Source organism: Diabrotica undecimpunctata, chromosome 10 (genome assembly GCF_040954645.1).
Source record: "Diabrotica undecimpunctata isolate CICGRU chromosome 10, icDiaUnde3, whole genome shotgun sequence".
NCBI lineage: Eukaryota > Metazoa > Arthropoda > Insecta > Coleoptera > Chrysomelidae > Diabrotica > Diabrotica undecimpunctata.
Window position 1 is genome coordinate 26,356,433 of NC_092812.1, and position 10,861 is coordinate 26,367,293.

The following is a 10,861-nucleotide window of genomic DNA, read 5'->3' on the forward strand; positions in this document are numbered from 1 at the left end:
AATATTACATTTTTTTGACACGTAACATAAATTCAACATTTGACATAAAACATTGTAAAAAGTAAAATGCGCATGATTATATTAAGAAACACGTGTCATATCTGATGAAATTCATGACAGTTGTTGCAGTAATTTGTTGATAAAAACGCTTTCGTTAGATTAGTTTTATTTCGCGTTTTTACTCACTAACTCCAACATCAACGTAGGTGGTTTAGATCTACCTAAAAAAAGACTGGTGACTTCAGTACTAAGAGTACTAGTAAGACTTCAACTATGGTAAAAAGTACAAATGAAAGGCACTCGTATATCTTTAAGCGGACAAAAGTTTATAAGAGTAGACCATTTCAAATATTTAGGATCAATAGTTACAGAAAATAAAAACAATGATGAGATAACAGCGAGAATTTCACTTGGAAATAAATCCTTCTAGAGCCTACACACTATTATAAAGTCAAAATTAGTATCTATTGACTCAAAAATATAATATACACAATAGTTGTGAGATTTCAATAGCAGGTTCACTTTGACTAGTGAACAAAAGGAATATCTTCTTATATGGAAAAAAAAATTTAAGAAACACATATGGAACTATACAGGAGAATGGGGGATGGCGTATAAGAATGAAAAAAAAATTTAATAGGCCGACTATCATAAAAGAAATATTAAGTAAACGACTGCGTTGGTTGGAACACGTAGAAAGGATGGATGAAAAAATACAAAAACAGATATATAGGCCTAGAAATAGATGAATTGATGGTATTAATCAGGAATTAAAAGAACTAGGAATAGGAGAAAAGGAAAAACAAAGGAAAGGAAAACATGGTCAACTATAGTCAAAGAAGCAAAATGACACTGGAATGATCTCCTCAAAGAAGACAAACTAGGAAGTAGCATTAAATATAAAATGTTGGACTTTTTGAGGAGTTGTGCGTGCTACTGGCCTCCACACCATGCAAACTTCAGAACCTGGAAACCCCAACTGGCGACCATGGCCCTCCATGATCTGTCAGTGATCGCAGATGATCACGATGAAACACTGCAGTGAATACAGAACAATATCATTAATAAATCATGTTCTCAATTTATTCTTGAAAATAATACATGGTCATATAAATAAAAAACTGGAAGAATGTATGAATATGATCTTAATGTGCATGAGCATGATGCGTTGCTTTTGAAAAAGCATTTGACAAAGTAAGACATGAAAAATTAGTCAAAATTCTAAAGCCAAAAAACGGACTTATCTCTTATCTCTATGGGTGACGTATGTCACTCAAGCCACAAATGGAGGATAAAAGGTCTATTGATGAATAAAAATAAAATAAATTTTAAACTCGAAAAAAATCTGTTTACAGCTAAAATAATAAAAAACTACACATTTTTTTTTAACAACAAAAAAACCTCAATCAGATTTTAGTACCTCTGGTACCTAAACTTGTCGGTTACCTTTTAGAATTCCTGTCCTCACGAAAACTTAATTGGGCTATTGATTATGTTCAAAAAAATAGGGCTAAAAGGAACTGCAACGTTAAAAGGGTTTTATTATTTCATATGGTCAATGGACTCCCTAATATGAAAAAACCGCGGAGTACTACCATTTAAAGGGAAGCGTTTTTGTAATTCTATGCAGTTTTCCTACATACATATCTACACAAAAGTTATTCGGAATTAAATTTCTTATCGAAATGTCACCTGTTACAGTCAATAATAATTTTCTTTTACAAAAATACATTCAAAAAATAAAGCAAAAAAAAAACAGGAACACACGAGATGTTTCTTTTTTTGTCCCATAGCTATTTTCTACAGGGGTATAGGTACAGGCATTGCTTTACAGAAAAAAAACTTTTATCCTTCCCCTTTAAAATGATGTTTGGTAAAAGTATCTAGGATTTACAGTATTCTAGTTACTATTCTTCTACATAATTAAAAAAAGAAAGAGTTTTTGCAAACTTAATCAATTATATTGTATATATTGGTTGCTAACCAAAATACCCAAAAGCAAATTTAATATATATATATATATATATATATATATATATATATATATATATTATATGGGATATAGTTAATGTAGTTTATATTGAATGATGTTTAGGTATAACGTCAATCACATTTTATACTTGTTACTTTCACTGATGGTAAAACTGAAAGTGTTGTAAGTATATAAATAAGTACTTTCGTCGGGGTTTAATGAAAAAAATACTCTAGTATTAAGATATTTATATATATGAAATCTAACAGGATTCACGCACACAGATACAAAACGTGTTTGTGGTGCTCTAACTGTAGGTTAACGTCTGAAGCTACCACCTGAACTATAAATTTGATAAAAATAGTCGAAAACTCATTTGATTCTTTAATTGATCAATCTTAAACCTAACCTAAAAATTGGAGAGCGAAATAGTCCATTATTATCAAGAAGATAATTATTATTTAAATATTCTAAAGGTGGGTCCACATATGCTCTGAATACCGTCTCGGACCACGTCGCGTTCTTAAATGTGGACGGAGTCATGTAACCGCGTACCGTACCTCGACGCGTCAACGACGTACATCGAAGCGTTGCACTGGCTGTCGCAAAATGCCTTCGCATCAAAAGAAACGTGAGCGCGATGATATACACCGTGAATATGAATTCATGTCTGGACTTGCTTGCGAATCTTCTATCGAATTTCCAGTATTCCGTCATTTCAGTCTGTTATTTTGAAGGTGGTTTAAAATTAAGTGTGTCAAAATGGAATGGATGGAAGAAAATAGTCCCAAGCCAATGATTCCAATACAATTTCTTCAACTATATTCTCTATAGATATGCCAAGTTTGGACTTGAATTATATCAGGGCTTAACATAATTATAAATTAAATTCGAATAAGAATAAATGGGGCGTATAACTATCTGAATGTTTTCAATCCTTGGAATATAGCTCTACATACTTCCGGAATTATTACACTTATAGATTATTTCGAGATTTTAAAAAGGTATTGTAAACTAGTGAAAGAATCTCCAGTCGCCTAAAAACGGATCGTGACAGCCAACCGTTCTTGAACAGAGAGAGCTTTTCTCCATTTTGTATCTTTTCGACCTACTTTTGGACCCACTAATCTGATCAAAAATTTAAAGTCAGAAGGCGACATCCTTGTGAAATTTTTATATAATCCACTGATCAACTGAAATTCCAAATTAAAAAAATAAGTGATTGTCACCATATTTCTCCCTACTTTTATACATTTGTGTTCGCCACCACCTTTCACGAGTATTTTTTGTAATTAGAGTGTTCCTTATATTAACTGATGCATAAGAAGTAGGCTACTGCAGCAATCTCTACCTTGTAGATGCGGATTCAACTCAATTACTGATGGAACGCCAAAATGTTTGGTACGAAGTACGGAACGGTGTTCGATTCGTTACTTATTTCAATGTCCCCTGTAACAACGTCGCAAACTTCTGTTGATCGCGTCGATGTACATGTTCGAGACGGTATTCCGAGCAAATGTGGACTCACCTTAACACACATGTTTACGTTTCTCTGAACACTATGTGAACGATACGTTGATTGGTTAATAGAAATTAAAATATGAAATATTGCAAATTAATTGCAATTACCACATGTTTTTTGACATCGACTACCGCCAATCGGCAAGTTACAACAAGATATGTATGTAATATATGGATTAAACGTACCTCGAAAATAAATTGACCAATTTAATCTTACTAAGTCTCATTCGATTTGTAATTAAAAGGGTTAAAATATAATTAATTTTGCATAAAAAAGAATGTTCACAAAAGTTATTTAAAAAAAATGGAGTAAAATTGACATTTTTGGACTTTCAATCGTTAATTTTGCATAAACTATTGAGTCAAATTTAATGGAACATAACTCAAATTAAAGCTTTTTATATTCACTTTCATGTTGTACTCATTTTGCATAAAAATGTGGATTTGATAGAATAAAAATAAAAATAATAAAAACATGGTTTTTTGCACCTTAAAAGTGCCATAAAAAAATTATAACCAACAGTTGCAAACACTTGAAGGTTACTCCAGGCATTGGCCTTCATAACGCTGTGCTGGTTTCAAAAAATCACTAATTAATGCATGTTTTTTCTCTACAGCTTGGGCTAAAATAGTAACAGTTACATTTATTATCATGTATAATATTTATTAAGTATATGCCCTGACTAATATAGATACTGACAAAGTTAAGTAGATAAAATTGATGGTGGCAGCTTCTGGCTGATCTAATATCTAACAAATTGGATCTAAAAACTTTTATGATTGTACAAATTTTATTAAGGCTTCGCAGTGGAAGGTAAATAAGAGGATATCGGATATAGGGTGGACATAAGAGCAGTTCGGATACAAGAAAACACCTGCCGGAGTATGTGGCATGTGGCTCATTAAATGTTGCACCTGCTGTTTTGTGCATAATTAATGTCGCACCTGTTTATGTGTACCTGGTTTATTAAATGATGCACCTGTTGTTTGTGCATATAGGGGCTTATTAAATGTCGCAGCTGTTTTTTTTGCATACCTCATTAATTTAGTGTGTGGTTAGCAGGTGCATTGCGTACACCTGTCCTCATTAATTTAAATAGAGTGCACCTAATTATGCACACCTGTCCTATTATACTCTCCCATTGGTTATCGGTGGGTACGATATGGAGTATTTAAGAGATGGTAGTTAATTAACGCTCATCAGTTTTGTTTTTACCTTCGAGATGAACCAATGAAAGTGTGGTAAAACCTTTTCACGCGTATACAACCTACGCGTAGGTTGTGTGTCAACTTACATCACAACGACTAACTTGATGAAGGTATAGATTATTCTTAAAAGTAAAACTCTTTCCGCATTTATTACACAAATACGAGCTTGAGCGATCGTTGTTGAATTCATTCATATGGCGACGTAAGTTGTATACGCGTGAAAAGATTTTACCACACTTGCATTGGTTTATCTCGAAGGTTCTGTATATGTATCTGTAGAGTAGGGAGGGCGAGTTAAGTTCCACAGCATTTAGGCCACAATTGACCCATTGTGCATCCTTCCCACAGAGCTGTTGCCCTTAGCTCATTGTCCATCCTGCCATTTCTAGGAAGGTGGACAAGTCACCAGGAGACATCTCACTTATGTGGGCAGGACTCGCCGAACGCGAGTTCGGCATGCTCTAGAGTTTCGTTTTTTCTCCCTCGCACTTTCTACATAGAGGTTTGTCTGCTAGCCTCAGTGTGTGGAGGTGTTTGCTGAGTTGACAATGACCCGTTAAAAAACCAACTGTCAAGCGTAGGTTTTTTCTAGTCATTTCCAAGTACTTCTTTGATGCTGACTATTTAAGGTTACTTAGTGTTACCATGGCAAGTTTACATCCTTGCCCTTCTTCCGATCTTTTTACAGTTTGCACATGGGTGCGACATTTGACAATTTCCGCTATTATTGTAGTTGACCAACCAAAAAAATCCCCAGGTCCTAAGCGTTTTAGGCCTCCCGCCTTTCTAGCCAATTGGTCAGTAATGCGGTTGCCTTTATTCCTATTGTGTCCTTCCACCTCAGGATGATGGTATTACCATCCGAAGCTTGAGTTAGTGACTCGTGACACTCCATTAGTAACCGTGATGTGACACGTGGTCTATTCCAGGGTAATAGCGCTTGTCTGCTATCTGTGCAGATTATTATAGTTTTCCCTGCTATACTTTTTTGGGTTATCTCTTTTGCGGGCAGCTATGGAGATACCAGCCAGTTCTGTGTGAACTACACTGGCATTTTTGCCCCTACCCCACTTTATACTTAGGTTGAGTGATCTCGAGTATATCTTGCATCCTGAGCTTTCTTCCATTTTGAAGCCATCGGTGTATATGCAATAGGCATTTGCCACGTTTGTCTCCCTATACTGTCTTGTTTCGATTTCGTAGGGTTTGTTAAAGACAAAATTTGGTTCAATTGAGTCGCGCCTGCCTGTAGCAGTGGTAGCGCATCCAGCTCTTCCTGCCAGAAACTAGTTCTCAATTGTCCCATTCCTACATCAAGGTTTGCACCAGCTGAGCGTAGGCGCATCATTGTCACTAGCGCCACCTCTTTGACATATATATCTAGAGGCGTGATGCCAATGATTAACTCCATTGTAGCAGTTGGTGTTGTTTTCATGGCACCTGTTATATTTATGCAAGCCATCCGCTGAATATGGTTTAGTTTGTTAATCGCTGTTGCCTGTAACGCTTTTGGTACCCAAGCAATGGCTCTGAAGTTAGCATTGGCCTAATGACAGTGTAGACCCAGGCGATCACCCTGGTCGAAAGGCCCCAGGTCGTTCGTCGACACTGCTTATAGGCAATATATGCTCTTTTAGCTCTACCATCTAAGTATGAGTTCCATGTTAACTTCCTGTCAAGGGTAATAGCAAGGTACTTCTCCTCGTCAGAAAAATTTAGACTGTAGTTTAGAATCCTTGGGGGTATTAAACCCGTGATTCTTCTTTTCCTGGTAAAGAGGACCATCTCGAAGGTTAAAAACAAAACTGATGTGCTTTAATTAACTACCACCTCTTATATACCCCATATCCCATCCACTGACAACTATGGAAGAGCATAATAGGGCAGGTGTGCATAATTAGGTGCTCTGTATTTAAATTAAAGATGACAGGCGTACGCAATGCACCTGCTAACCAATTTAATTGTATCTAAAGGTATGCACATAATGACATGTGTGACATTTAATAAGCCCCTATATGCACAAAACAACAGATGCAACATTTAATGAGCCAGGTACATATTGACAGCTGCGACATTTAATAAGCCAAGTGCATAATGACGGGTGCCAGATACTTCGGCAGGTGTTTGCTTGTATCGGAACTGCTCTTATGCCTACCCAATATCCCATTTCCTCTTATTTACCTTATACTCTTCGCAAAAGATTTCTAGTTTTAAGCTTACAGTATTCCATCAGTATTAGTATTTATTACTAATTTAGATTTAAGTATATCATTTTAAAATCTCTTTAGATAATAAATTTTAGTGGGGCAGTGATTGTTGTAAAGTGACGATATGTGATAGAAATGTTTTATATGGACTTGTTTTTATTTAAGTTAGGTACAATTGACACTAGTTATAAAATATTTATAAAACAATAATGGCTTAGTCTAAATGGAAGTGTATAGTGTAATAAAGTATATATTAAATCCTTCTTAGAAGTATTATTTTTAAAATTATCTACCCTCTAAACGTTTTATAATAAATAAATGAATATTTTTGCAATCCAATAGTTCAGGAAAATAGCTAAAATAAGAGGAAATTCTAAAACTGTTATGTTATGGCATTTAAGTTAAATACTGTATTTTAAAAAGAAAAAACAAACCAGGCGACCACTAAAAGGGCACTACACAGTATCTTCATTATTAATGAATGTCTAGCGACATACGAGATATAGGAAATATGGATCAAAATCGATGTATTATAAGACAAATTTTGATTTATTGACTTAAAGAAGGCCTCTGGTCGAGATCAAAACAAACAACTGATCTAAACCTTACATGCGACACAGCAAATGAAAGGGGAGTATATATAACGAATACATTGTGATAGAAAAAACAAACCAGGCGACTACTAACAGGCACTACACAATAACTTCATTATTAATGAACGTATAGCGACATACGAGATATCATAGGGCACTACTGTAAGACAAATTTTGATTTATTGACTTAAAGATGGCCTTTAGCTAAGTACAAAATGAACAACTGTTCCAATCCTAACATGCGATATGCCAAATTTAAGGGGAAGATATGACAAATATATTAAGATAGAAAAAAACAAACAAGGCGACTACCAAAAGGACACTACACAGGATATTCATTATTAATGAACGTATAACAATATATGCGATATCATATTACGCTTATATTATAATAAATTTACTTTATTGACCTGAAAAAGGCCTTTGACTGAGTACAAAATAAACAACTAGCCAAATCCTAAAATATGACACATCAAATCAAACGACGTGAGATATATATTTATAGTACATATAATGTATAACGTAGTCGATCAACCGAACGACCGCTTATCTGAACTCCCGACAAAACGAGCATAACGATACCCTAATGCTGATAGGTCGTAACCCAATTTTAGAAAATTTTACAAGAGGCACAAAAAACTGTATAGCATAATTATAAAAGATTGCTTGTGTAATGTTTTCTTAAATAAATAATTATGTAATGGCTACTAAGTTAGTTTATTGTAAAAATATAAATTTGTTTAATTTTGATCAGGGTACTAAGGGATACGACATATTGTAACCAACGTCATGGCGGCTTACGAGTATATCGAACTCTTAGAAAATGTAGTAAGTTATTATAACTCAAGGTGTTCTCATAAAAGTGTGGTTTACGTCATTTTAAATCGTAATCCTTATTTTTTTATTTTTAATAATTTCAAATAAAAACAGATACAAATGTGTGTTTACTTTAAATAAAATGTAGCAAACTAAGCGAATACCATTTAAACAACGTTACAGTTAACATTTTTAGGAATAATTAAAATAAAATAACTAAATAATAAGTTTAAATTTTGGCTTTCTTTTTTTGATTTTTGTTATTGTCTTTGGTGATTAAGTCTTCGTGAGGCAGGTAATACAGACTTTAGATCTTGAAGGTCCTTCCATTTCTTTGTGGTTATTTTTAATCTATTCGAATAAAGTTGATCGTAAACCATATCGTGATTGACGGTGTTCTTTCTCTGAGGAAGGAGTTCATATTTTTGATCATGGGCCACTTTGTATAATATATCCCCATTTGGTAGGTATTTTAAGCCTCTAACATCTGTTACCTTCAAATCTCCTTTTGATTTACCTGGACGAATTGAGCTGTAGCGAAAGTTTTTAGAGTCATTGTAGTTTAGAAAAAAAGTGTGGGTGAGATAGGTTACTTCCAAAGGTGCAGGATTCTTCCTGGCTTCTGATATTACCGAAATATAGTCTGAGGGTAGAAATATTTGCCGATTTTTTAGTCTTCGTTCAATTAGACTGTGGGTAGAGTCACACTCCATCTGAGTGTGGCCTCTTTCTAGAAATTTTTGCTCAATCTCGACTTCATACTTGGAAGCTAAAACCGATAAACCATTCGCAAGGACGACATTCCTATTCTGATAACCACAGCCGTCCGAGAATATTATAACATTTTTCTTTTCAAAGGTCAAATATTGTTCTATATTTTATTAAACACGTAGTGACTACAGATGAATCAAGGTCTGCCTCAGTCTCATTCCAAACGAAATTCATGCTGCGATGGTTTTCCAAGTTATATACTGTAAAGTTATGTACTTGTAGCTTTGTTTTATAGTACAAAGAACTAGCCTGTAACACTGGACACAATTTGACTGCCTGCACATCAACGACAAAACAGTAAATTTCTTTATGGATGGCTCTGGTTTCAACCTGTTTCATCTTGTAAGATGAACATATATCACATTGGTCCTTGCGTGGTTTACAATGCTAAATTCATTTCGTCAAATTCTGTAGAGAATTTACAATTTGATAATGGTACCTCCCTGTCTTTACATTGTTCTTTATAAAGATTATATACTTCAGTTTTCGATTTGAAATTATGTTTCAGGTATAACTTTTCAGTCGACTTGCGGCAATAGTGGCTCTCTATTTTAGGCAGCCTGTTCAGAAACTCTCGTAAATTCTGTACTCGCAAAATGTCCTGTTTTGCTTTTGGTGTAGACTCTCTTTTTTCTTTGATCCTTGTTTGCATCATGTCACAACTTTCTAGAAATCCATCTTTTCGTGCCGCACTTACCCAGTTCTTTACCATCTTTTCTCCTACTCCTAGTGTGTTAAGAAACATCAATTTGCAGACTTGTAATTTATCGCCTTTTACTGTCAGAAAGTATTCGTAGGTACCACTTCGCCTGGAAGGTCCATCTACATAACATCTTTTTTTCTCCTTGTATGTAACCATATGAGCGAAGAACATCCTTTTTTGTTCCCAGGACATTTCCCAAAATTTTAAAAATATTTCTTTTCTTAAGTTTTCTGATATTGTTTGGCAAAAGCGAGTCGGCGCGGTAGCGCAAAACTTCGAGACACAGGATGGCTTCATTTTACGTTTAGGGCGTAGAATATCATGTTTCACAATGTTTTGTAGCGTTCTATAACCAGTATATTCCCTTCCTAACATTGTTGACTGTTTTGTCTGGTTTTTATCCCAGTTCTCCGGATTCGCAACTTTGCGCCAGTTCAATTCCACGAAGAACCCGGAGAGCTGTCAAATTTTCAAGCAATCACAGGTTAAAATGATTTAAGTAGAGACATTTATATTCAAATACAAGGATAAAAACTGTGCTGATTTATCAGCAGCAGATTAGTTTTAAATTACATTACAAGAGAGTTACCAAAGAAAGAAAATAATAATACCAAAAATAATACGCCCACCAAAACGTTTACAATGCAGACGAAACTGGGCTCAATGGGAAAGCTTTGCCACGAAAAACTCTTGCGCCACCAGAGGTGTTTGTAAGCAAACTCTTTGCTAGCCGTCAAATAAGCAAGGATCGCCTTAGCTTGTGCTAATGCGACTGGCACCAACTGATTGTCCACGCTTGTCATTGATAAAAGGAAGAAACCACGTTATTTTAAACACATTAATATTATGTCTCCGCTGTCCATTGTTTACATTTCGCAAAAGAGTGCTAAAAAGGCAATAATTTGGATTAGAGATCTTCTTCTTCTTCTTAAAGTGCCTATCCGTTCCGGATGTTGGCGATCATCACGGCTATCTTTACTTTATTTATTGCAGCGCGGAACAGTTCAGTGGTAATCGTGTTATACCACTTTCGTAAATTTTAAAGCCAAGAAATGCGTCTTCTTCCCGG